The sequence below is a fragment of the Leptonychotes weddellii genome, chromosome 2, assembly GCF_054177405.1.
Source record: "Leptonychotes weddellii isolate Sample4059 chromosome 2, ASM5417740v2, whole genome shotgun sequence".
In the NCBI taxonomy this organism is placed as follows: Eukaryota; Metazoa; Chordata; class Mammalia; order Carnivora; family Phocidae; genus Leptonychotes; species Leptonychotes weddellii.
In genome coordinates this window covers 171,024,905-171,034,667 of record NC_138370.1, presented here as the reverse complement: position 1 = coordinate 171,034,667, position 9,763 = coordinate 171,024,905, and the positions used below count along the sequence as shown (strand labels likewise).

Sequence of the window (9,763 nt, the reverse complement as noted above, 5' to 3'; positions counted from 1 at the left end):
ACAGAGCCCACATCACACGGCCGCGTTTGCTTAATGAATGAATCCGCACTCTAAGAGTAGGCATCAAAAGTCAATTAATCCTTATTTATTCAAGGATTATTAGGAAGTAAGCCTTTCTTGACTGGTGGCAAGAGAGAATTTGGTAGGGCTCATGTCTAGTATTCAGAAAATAAGATAAGGGGCCAGCCACTATAAAGAATTTGTTAAATAATAATAAAGATTATACAGATATCTTTTTGATTACATGTGACTGCTTTCATCTTCAAAGCCTACCTCTTGGACAGTTGGCGAAGAATTCAGGCTTTTGGGAAACTCTCTAACCATGAGGGGAGATTTGGGGCATTTTTCCCAGGGAAATATTTTCTGAAAAAAATAAAGATTTGTTTTAAGGTAAGAAAAAATCATGCAGAAGTAGAATAATATCTTGAACTCTATAGTTACAATTAATATTTGTATCAAAAAAATGTATGAAGCTAACATTCAAAATACAGACACGTGTAAATTAGCATCCAGCAGGAGTAACTTGTCCCCTTTAAAATTTTCAACGACACATATTTATGTTTTATACAGCTGTATCTATCTACTTGGAGTTTACATGCAGCAGATATTTTTGGAAATTATGCACTTTCCAGATTTTTTTCTTTCCATTAAAAAAAAAACACTTTAATCTCAGAGTTTGTTTAGTTAGTGAACTCTCTGCTGCTGTAACAGTGAGATTAGATGTATTACATTTGGACTTGCATACAACTTTTCAAAAACATGGCTGTTGCAGAGAGGATGGTCCAGGCATACTGGCTGTCCCTGGATATAAATAAGAAATATTTCCTTGACATTCATCCTGTTTCTTTTCTTGAAATGATTTCTCCAGGACCTTTATGTTAGTTCCTCCAGGAACCCTTCACTGTGTATAAAGTCTGAAATAAGTTGTCTGTCACATCCCCCTAGCCACTGCTCCTATGTTCCCCTTGCATACTGTGTTTGTCCTTATCATTGCATTGATATCAAATTTAATTTTCACCTGTAACTCAGTTTGTATTAGTTATTTACATTGCCACACAGTTGTTGCATAGCAACCTCAAATCTCAGTGGTGTGCAATAGCAAACATTTATTAGGCTCACAATCTGCAGGGTTCATCTGATCTGTACTGGGCTCACTCATGCATTTGGGGTCAGCTTCAGGTAGGCTAGGAGGCTGTGCTGATCTTGGCTGGAGGTGACCACCTGTCAGCTGATCTGGGATGACCTTTGCCTTAATCACTTCCAACATGAGTGATGGAAGGCACGTTGCCCTGCCCATGGCAGAAGAATGAGAAAGAACAGACCCAGCCAGGCATGCAATTTTCAAGTGTCTCCTTGCATCGTATTTTCTTTTTCTTTCTTTCTTTCTTTTTCTTTCTTTCTTCTTTTTCTTCTTTCTTTTCCTTTCTCCTTTCTTTCTTTCTTTTTTCTTCCTCCCTCCCTTCCTTCCTTCCTTCCTTCCTCCCTTCCTTCCTTCCTCTTTCTTTCTTTCTCTCTCTTTCTTCTTTCTTCTTTCTTTTTTCTTTCTCTCTTTCTTTCTTTCTCTCTTTCTTCTTTCTTCTTTCTTTTTTCTTTCTCTCTTTCTTTCTTTCTTTCTTCCTTTCTTTCTTCTTTCTTTCTTTCTTTCTTCTTCCTTTCTTCTTTCTTTCTTTCTTTCTTTCTTTCTTTCTTCCCTTTAAAGATTTATTTATTTACTTGAGAGAGAAAAAGCAGGAAGAGGAAGAGAGAATCTTAAGCAGACTCCCTGCTGAGTGAGGAGCCAACATTGGGCTTGATCTCAGGACCCTGGGATCATGACCTGAGCGGAAACCAAGAGTCAGACATTTAACTGACTGTGCCACCCAGGCGCCCTACTTGCATCACATTTTCAAAGACACTTTGGACAATACTAGTGACTTGGCTTAAAACCAGAGTTAACGGTAGAGCAGCCCATTCCCCTGGGAATGGGAGGGCACTTCAGGGTCATATTGCAAAGGGCATGAATGCAGATAGAAGTGAATAATTAATGCAACCAGTCAACTGCAAGACTCCATTAATGATGAGATCTTCAATGGCAGAGAGTGTATTTAAGCACAGACATTGGAGCCAAAATACCTGGGTACAAGTTCTAGCTCCTTGACATAAAATCTGTGCAACTTTGGGTGAGTTACTTACCCTTTCTGTGCCTTGGGTTCCTCATTTATATAATGAAGATGATTATATTATGCACCACATAGATTCACTGTAAGGGTGAAATGTGTTATTACATGCAAATTGCTCAGATTAGCTCATGACACAAAGAAAATGCTTAATTAGGGGCGCCTGGGTGGCTCAGATGGTTAAACGTCTGCCTTCGGCTCGGGTCATGATCCCAGGGTCCTGGGATCAAGCCCCACATCGGACTCCTGGCTCAGCGGGGATCCTGCTTCTCCCTCTCCCTCTGCCTCTCTCCCTGCTCATGCTCTCTCTCTCTCTGTATTGCTGTGTCTCAAATGAATAAATAAAATCTTAAAAAAAAAGAAAAAGAAAATGCTTAATGAATATAATTAGTTAGTAGTAAATGTACTACTAGTAGTAGTAGTATCATTTTGACTTAGAGATGAGGCTCAAAAATTAGATTTTGAATTAAATTACAGTTAATATATAGGAAGAATTGAAGCATGTATCAGGATAAAGCTGGCTGCCCATACAAAATCCTAATTTTAGTAGCTAAGCATAATGAAAGATTAATCCTGCTCATATAACAGTGCAGTTGTTTCTGATCAAGGGTATCTTTCCTCTGTGCATCCAACCTAGATGTGTTCACCAAATAAATGCTCAGGGAAAATTGATCCCAGTCTCTGTAAGAGGTAATATTTCCATTGAACATAGTCTGGCAGACAACGGTGATATAGGGGACTCTGTAATAGAGTGTTCAGACCCTCATTCAAAAATAAAGCTTTACACCCAGTTGCTGGAGTGGGGGTGGGGGGCTTACAGCAGACAACCCTCAGCTGTCAGTTCTCCTTGGGGACTGTCTCGCCTCCAGAGAGCTGCTTGCACAATGTCCCACCCTCTCTGGGGTGGCTAGCATCTAGTGACTGATCGAAACAGGTGCATGAAGATCTGACCCTCCTACCCAGAGCACAATAGCTTTTCCTTGTTGTCCCACCTGCAGAACTCCTGGCAAGGCTAAATCCTCCACAGAGAGGGCATCACAGCCCACCCACTCCCTCCTTAATTCTTCTCTCATCCTCCAACTTCCACAGGTGTTGACTCCAAGGAGACCCCTAGTCACTGTCCCGGATTCAACGCTCCATCTCAGAGTCAGCTTTCTGGAGAACCCCACTTGCAACAGGTTGTTGGAAAACCCAGTGAACCATTTTGAGTGAGAGTCTGAGCGTCTCCACAATGCCTCAAGCAACAAGTTTGAAGCACAGCTCTTTTATTTCTTTTTTAATAGGCTTTACTTCACTTTATTTTTCTTTTATAAATCTATGTGGTGGCCACACCTGGAACCTGGGTCCTCTGCATGGAGAGTCTGGTGGGGTCTTTACAAGATGGTCAGTGAATTCCTGGTAGGGAGACTTGGTGAACACAGTCTCTTTCCAGAGGTCAGGGGTGAGGGAGCTGTAGGTCTTGGAAATGGCATCAGAAGGGGCGTTGGTGAAGTTGCCCAGCATGACAGTGTAGCTCCTGGCTGAGGCGTCACAGTCATCAACACTGGCCATCGTCAGTAGCTTCCTGGGCACAGGGGCTGAGACGATGTCAGTGCCCCTGGGAACAGGGATGGGTGGCACCAACAGAGCCACAGTGCCGGTCACCTTGCATGGGATGTTATGGGGCTTGCCGATCTTGTTCCCCCAGTAGCCTCACCACATGGGGGCGGTGGAAGTTCTGGCCGGGATGATGGCCCCACACGGATGGCAGTGGCTACCTCCCTGGAGCACTTGACATCCCGACGGACATGTCCATTGTAATCTCCGATGGCAATGAATGCCTTGAACCTGGTCGCTGTCCTGCAAGGGTCTGACATGCTCTTATTTCTTATTTATTTATTTATTTATTTTAAGATTTTATTTATTTACTTGACAGAGAGAGCATGTGCACACAAGCAGGGGGTGCAGCAGAGGGAGAAGGAGAAGCAGGCTCACGGGTAAGCCGGGAGCCCGATGCTGGACTCGATTCCAGGACCCCAGGATCATGACCTGAGCCGAAGGCAGACACTTAACCAACTGAGTCACCCAGGCACCCCTGACAAGCTCTTTTCTAAATTTAATGTTGGCCTCATTATAGAAAAAGAGTTTTCTTGAAGTAGCTTTTGTATATTACACTTTCTTTTTAAATAATTTGATCCTCATTCCTTTTCCCTTCATAGCAGCTGGTGGAGACACCTCACTGCTCTTGCCCGACTCTCTACACTCACAGGACAGGGACACAGCCGTTTCCACCTCCCATGGCACACTGCTTTTCTCAGCGTACACAGGGGGTACATACTGAACAGACTGGTGACTGACTGTATTCACAAGCTAACGGACAGATAAATATAGGGTTCTAACTCATGAGGCATTTTTTTTACCCTGAATGATGTTTTTAGAGGTATAAAATGATGCACAAACACTGCAATCAAAACACTAAAATAATGACAGTGTGGAGGCTGCCTCACAAACAAGAAACCCTCAGCTATTAGAAAATAGCAAAATTTTATGAAAGGAACTGAAGAATAGGAGAATTGGCAGTAACATCAGCCCTATGAAAGCAGAGATAATGTAATATACAAGCACTTAAGCAAGCAATTATGCCAAATTGCAAAACGTCATTTTGACGTGCTACTTAAGATGCTCTTTTTTTTTTTGCGATTTTTTTTTTTTTTATTCTAAAGATAAGATGCTCTTTCATGTTGACCTTTGCGTCGGAAGACGTGGTTGCTCGCAGCCATGCATCTGAAGATTATGAATGCTAAGTGGAAAGGCCAGAAAGCAGATCAGTCCCTACCAGGCTTGTCTCTGGATTTCCATTGCTCAGTGTGCCGAGGGATAGCCATCTGCATCCCGTGCTTTCTAGAGACCCTGAAGTCCATCTGCCATGCTCATCACAGCTGCACATCTACCACCATGACATCAGTATGAGAGCGTGAAAGCATAGAATTCAAGCAACCCTTTCCACTGACTAAAGTCCTTCACAAATTCCTCTTCACTTGCAGGTGAAGGTCGAAACTCCTTAGTGTATGAAAAAGATGCATCAGGATTTTACCCATCCCTTTTTATGATCCAGTGATACCACGTCTTTTATATTTTCTATTTGTTTTAATATAGCCAGCAGTCCTTCTGGTTTCTTCTGGCAAAACCACCTATACTCCTTTGGGAAATGGAAGCACATATTTAATGTGGTTTCTTGGGGATTGTCCATCTCAATGTCTTGCCAAAAGAAGCATATGGTCTAAGCAGGCCATGGGACTCCATTCAAGGTGAGTTCACATGGGCCTAAGTCATCACTGAAAACTAGTACATGGTTTTTGTGAAACAGAATCTTTCTGCTTCTAGCTTGGCAACCATTAGAATTTAGGCTTTGAAGTACAAACCGTATTTTTATCATATGAAGTGATCCTATTCATTTGTGAATAAAGCCAAAATAGTGATAAAAGAGTCAAGAAAGAGAGAAGGGGGAGAGATAGATAGATGATAGTTAAATAGAATATGGTAGAAAGATAAAGATAGATAGATGATAGATAATGATGATAGATAATGATGATAGATATATTAGATAGATAGATGATAGATGATAGATAGATAGGTAGATAGATAGATAGATAGATGGATGGTAGGTAGATAGATGATAGATAGAAGGCCAGTCAATCAATCAGTAGATATATATAATCCCTTACAACACTGTATGAGCCCCTGGATTTCATCATGCCTAAAAGAAATTCTCCCTCAGATGTGCTTGAATGTGATTCAACATAATATCTTGTGAGCTTAATCTGGCTAAGCTTTCTTTCTGCTGTTAGAATCTCTATGAGACCTAATACACTCCATAATATTTAGTATCTCAGAGACATTGTACAATCTACTATCTCTGCTTGGGATGCATTTCTAGTCTTTGACTATTTGATCAACTTCTATTCATTCTTCAAAACCCGAATCTAATGTCAACATGCCTAAGAAAGCCTTTCCTTCCTTTCCTGCCCTCCATCCCAGCTGAGAGCTAATAATTCCTAACGTTATCTCTGTCTTGCAGTCTCTTTTTCACTGGCCATGTTAAAAGATATTAGTGATATCTTTGCTTCTGTGTCAGTTTTTCTCACTAATTTGGAGGAGCTTTGAAAGTAAAGGTTGTGACATTTTCCCATCTTATGTTTATTCCAACAGTGTGGCAGAGAGAAAGGGTTTATGAAAGGTTCACTGATTTGAATTTTGGACTCTATCAAGTTGTGCATTAATTTATTTTTATAATTTATATTTATATCAGGCCTCAGACGGTTACCTAACATGTGCAAGCATGCATGCTGAACACTGAACGTGCATAAGGAAAAGTGTTTTGTTTGAGAGTACTACTCTTTTACCCCTGTTAAAACTAAGCCAGCTGTGGGTCAGAGGGGTTCAGCAATGTATCCAAGTTTCCACAGACAGAAGATGGCAGAGACAGGATTCAAACTCAAAGCATCTGATGCCAGAAGCTGGCTCTTCATAGTTATGGGATTGTGCACTTTGTAAGAGCAGGATCCCTCAAGCTTCGGTGAAGATAACCAGCATCCAGGCAAACCACCTCAGTAGAGCTAAGTGACACAAAATTTGCTGGTCCAGGAGGAGGAATGAGTCTAGCAAGGGATGTGGGAGTATATTCATTTTCTATCACTTTGTAACAACTTATCACAAATATAGCAGCTTAAACAACACCAGTTACTACCTTACAGTTCTGTAGGGTCAGAATTTGAGGCAAGTCTTAAGTTCTCTGGTCAGGGTCTTATACTCAAGGTATTGGCCAGGTTGCATTCTTATCTGAAGCCTCTGGGGAAGAATCTACTTCTAAATTCAGTGGCTGTTGGCTGAATCCATTATCTTACAAGTATGAAACTGGGATCCAGGTCTTCTTACTGGCTCTTGGATGGGGGTCACAGTCAGCTCTTAGGAGCCACTCACCATTCCTTACCACGTGATACCCTCCATCTTCAAAGCCAGCAGTAGAACCTCCTCCTCTTGTCAGACCTTTCTTACCTTTCCAATATTTTGTCCCTGAAGGATTCTAGTCCCCTTGAAGGGCTCACCTGATTAGGTTGGGCCCACCAAGTATAATCTTATCTTAAAGCCAACTGATTTGGGAACTTAATTACACCTGCAACATCCCTTCACAGCAACACCTCAATTAGTGCTTGACTGAATGACTGGCAGAAGGTGTGTATACACTAGAGGCTGAGAATCTTGGGGAACATTTTAGAATTCTACCTACATGGGGTAATGCATCATTTTATTATAATAATATTTATATTTTCCTATTGAAATCTTTCTACTGTGAAACCTCTTCTGTGACCCCTGTTTCCTAAAATTACTGACAGAATCTGCAGCGTCTCTGAGTGCTGGATGGGGAGACCAATGGTATAAATGCCAAGTCCTGCTCGGCTATCAGACTATGACCAGGAGTCAGCATTCTTTTTTGAGCGGTAGACAGGTGTACTTAGAGAAGTGACCAGTTTTGATGATCTGAAGAAACAGATCATAATAAATAAATGGAGAAAATGTGGGTGTTGAGCCTTGAGAAGAAAAACAGTGAAGACACTAGAAAGCATATGGTGAAATTGAAAGACTTGATTTTCAAAGGCATTGGTTTCCCATTGGTTTCCCAACAGCTACCTCTTGGTAGTACACAGCCTTCTTCCCTCTGGGAGGAACACCCTGGAGTCACTGAAGATGAAGTGGAGACTACAGCATTGTGTCATGTCGCTTTGATTGCCATTGATTTTGGGGTAGCTCAGAGAGTGTTCCTCATGTTTACAAGGAACAAGCCTTTCCCAAATCCACCATGAAACCAAAATCCAGTGATCTATCCCAGTATGCTTATTTCCTAAAACATTAAAGTGTAGTAGCAATAAAATGCAGGAGTTTGTGCATGTGAAGTAATCAATGTAATCCCTTTGGAACATTATATAGATTTCAGAGGCAAACCACCTTCTGAGTTTTTCCATTATTTTCAGGTTTCCTTTCAGTCATCCCCTTATAATCTATGTAGCTTTTTAGGCTTAAACTCCCTTGTTTCATGCACATTACTCCCATGGCTTTTCTGCCTTCTATGTAACACACATACAGGGAGCAACCCCCAAAAGATACTGAAAACAACTTCACTTAGACTTCAATAGCTAACGACAAAATGCTGATCAGCCTTAGCAGCACAAAAACAAATGCTATTAGGGAAACTTCCAAGAAGAATAAAGTGGAAAACTCAAAAGTTACTTCTTCCAACATGGTGAGAATTCTAATTTAATGTGTATACCTAGATCTGATCCTTTTAGTATTGCACACTAATGTGATTATACTTTTGTTCAATTGATTTAGAGACACGGGGAGTGAAAAAGTAAGTTCTCTTAATTTGCACAAGATCAAAAAGATAGATGCTTAAAAGCAATAATAGGATTCTACTTTGAACTACTTACAATTGCATGAATGAGCTGAATCCAGACTTACATATATAATGTAAAAGTATGTAATATATATGCATATGTTTTATATACATTTATATTTTCTATGTGATTTATATATCTATATCTATACTTACGTAAAATAGGCCAGATACCTGATCTGGCCAGATATGAGTAGCAGCTTGAGTTAATATCTAATGCTTTTTGGAAAAGAATAAGGGTTTAACATGAGTATTTTACTTTGAGTTTCCCTATAAGCAGAGTCTAAAGCAAAGTTTCAAGTGTAATTTGTTGATTATGGAATTAAAGAAACAAGCCCCTGGTAGGTAAACAAGGATGCAGAAAACGGAAGGGAAAGCAGGCTTTCAGGGTGCCCTATCAAGCCAGCTTCATTGTGCACAACTAACTAGAGCTTAATCCTACTGGGTAAACTCTGGAAGCGAAGGGAGAACACATGCCTCACGGTTATCCTACCTGAGGGTCAAGGGACCTGGAGTATTTATGGGCCAAATCCCATCAGTGTTTGAGTGATGGCTTCCTCATGAGGTGGGATGGATTAACTCCTCACAGGTCCAGAAGCCAGAAGAACTCTCAGGCAAAAATGTCAGAGCTGGCATTTGAAGCTCAAGAAGGTGTTTTTGCTTAAGTGGCAAGGACTATAACATGAGCAGGACACCAAAAAAACAAAACAAAACAAAAAAACAAAAACAAAAAACAGAGAATGAGTTCACTCCAAAATCTTTTTATAATGAAGAAAATCAAGTGCTGGGGAAAATACATCCAAAGTGCTAGCGGTATGGGGCGCCTGAGGGGCTCAGTCAGTTAAGTATCGCCTTTAGCTCAGGTCATGATCCCAGGGTCCTCAGCAGGGAGCTTGCTTCTCCCTCGCACTCTGCAGCTCCCCCTGCTTGTGCTCTCTCTTTCAAATAAAATAAATAAAATCTTTTTTTTTTTTTTTTAAGTGCTAGCAGTAGGCTTATACCTAAGAGCTCAGAGTCAAGACAGAGAACAAGAAAGATATGACTTGTAACCGGAAAGGAGCATCCAGGGCTCTTGCCTACAGGCATCTACATCTTTTCTTGAACAGGCTTGTGCCATTTGAACAAACATGGCTAACATAGCAAAGTAACTAAAGAAAAGGTAGATAGGACAATTTCC

The 9,763-nt window shown here is 40.9% G+C and overlaps 1 pseudogene; it reads right to left on the bottom strand.

Annotated features, from left to right (window-relative positions):
- Nucleotides 1-3,471: 3,471 nt before the first annotated feature.
- Nucleotides 3,472-4,012, bottom strand: LOC102745945 (small ribosomal subunit protein uS5 pseudogene; annotated as a pseudogene).
- Between the last annotated feature and the right edge of the window lie 5,751 nt (nucleotides 4,013-9,763).